This window comes from Gadus chalcogrammus, chromosome 9 (genome assembly GCF_026213295.1).
Source record: "Gadus chalcogrammus isolate NIFS_2021 chromosome 9, NIFS_Gcha_1.0, whole genome shotgun sequence".
NCBI classification, from domain to species: domain Eukaryota; kingdom Metazoa; phylum Chordata; class Actinopteri; order Gadiformes; family Gadidae; genus Gadus; species Gadus chalcogrammus.
In genome coordinates this window covers 25834180-25836180 of record NC_079420.1, presented here as the reverse complement: position 1 = coordinate 25836180, position 2001 = coordinate 25834180, and positions in this window count along the sequence as shown.

Here is a 2001-nt window from a genome sequence, read left to right as displayed (position 1 = left end):
TCCCACCAGAGCTTTGTAGCTGAAGGGGCCATGGAGGGGGGCTTCAGGGGCCATGGAGGGGGGGGGGGGGGGGGGAGACGGGCTTCAGGGGCCATGGAGGGGGGGGGGGGCTTCAGGGGCCATGGGGGGAGGGGGGGGCTTCAGGGGCCATGGAGGGAGGGGGGGGGCTTCAGGGGCCAAATCAAACCCTGGATTCTTTCATTCTTCATAAATTGCACACAGTTATACTCAATTATGAAGTGATGTGATGAGATATGAGAGAATATGTGTTTATTTGAGGCGTTTTTAAAGGATTTATAAATGTGTTCCGCTATAAAGGCTTCACATTTGTATATATGGAAATGTATGAGGTTAAAAACAGGCTGTAGATATATATATATAGGTATATATATTTTTATACAATCTTACATTCAGATGAAGTACATATACATTTGTATGTTAAACTATTTAAAACAATGTCATTGTGTAATTGTTTAACTGACATGTAACCATTTTAAGTACAAAATATATGACTGCTGTAATTAAAATCTATATTTTCAAATACATGAACCTTGTGTCATTTATTCAAACATTGTGACTATTTATGCTGTTCAGTAATCAGGATTACTTTCACCCTGATGCTTAACGGCCTTTTTTTCGAAATGTGAAATGGACCGTATCATCATTTGATGATATGAAATGATTAGAGTGGTGGACCATTGGAGACCATCAGAAGTCTAGTGTCGGTGGCGTGCAAACGTCTCAGTCATCTGGCGGTGAGCTGATGAAACTGCTCTGCTGCCCCCTATCTTCTCAACGGACCCTATTACATGTTGCAACGCATGATATGTTCAATGTATTCAACATAATATGTACACCAATAGGCGTGATAGTACATTGTAATCTGTAATGCATTTTACACAAATAATAATCAGTACACGTAAACTGACTGTCTGAGGCTCCAGGTGACACTCACAACAGGAGGTGAGTCAGAACTGAGATACTGGGTAGACGAGGGGTCGTAGCGCTCATAGGAGGTGGTGGTAGTAATATAATAGGAGCAGGGCCTAGCAGGTGTCATAATAACATGTCATATTTAGCATACATTTGTCGTATTGCCTTACAACCTATAGTCTTTTGTGAATAATGTGAATTCACTGGCATGTTATTTACTGTGAACAGGGGCTTGAGTTGTGTTGTCATGTTGTTATCAACAGGTGAAGAGTTGTGTTATCATGTTGTTATCAAAAGGTGCTTGAGTTGTGTTGTCATGTTGTTATCAATAGGTGCTTTTTGTGTGCATTCATGAACCTGAATTATGTGATTTGGTGATTCAGTTTTAAAATGTAATCTAGATTCAATCAGATTACAGTAGATCAATTAAACAGAAACCTTTTATAATATGTTCCTACCAATTAGGTTTCCATGACAACCTTTAGTGGAAAGACAACCACATGAGGCACATTGTAAACATATATAACTAACATATATGTTAGTTATATATATTTAGTCTTCCTCTTAATGTAGGTCTAATATAATTTATATTTATACATAAATATAACTAATATTAGACCTACATTAAGAAGAGTCTTCCTCTTAATGTAGGTCTAATATAAGTTATATTTATGTATAAATATAACTAATATTAGACCTACATTAAGAGGAAGACTCCTCATTGGCTTTGGTTGTTAAAAAGTTTTAGATATTGTTATATTTATTATATTATTTATCTGAGTGGAAGTTTCTTTGACTGCCCGGCTGGTGGCAGAGTGGTTCCTCATAAACATAACTCTACTTTACTCTTTTGTTGCCCTGTATCTCTACACGGTAACGCTATGCAAACCAACCACCGTTTGACTGTGAAGTCCGGTGTTTATCTAATGGGCAGACTTTATCAGGCCCCAGGTGGCTCTTCTGACTGGTAATTCTTCAGTTCCCACGCCCAAATGACAAGGGATCTTGTAAAACACTTGGAAGGTCGCTGGTGGAATGTGGTTTGTTTATAAATAGTTCTGCTGTGCT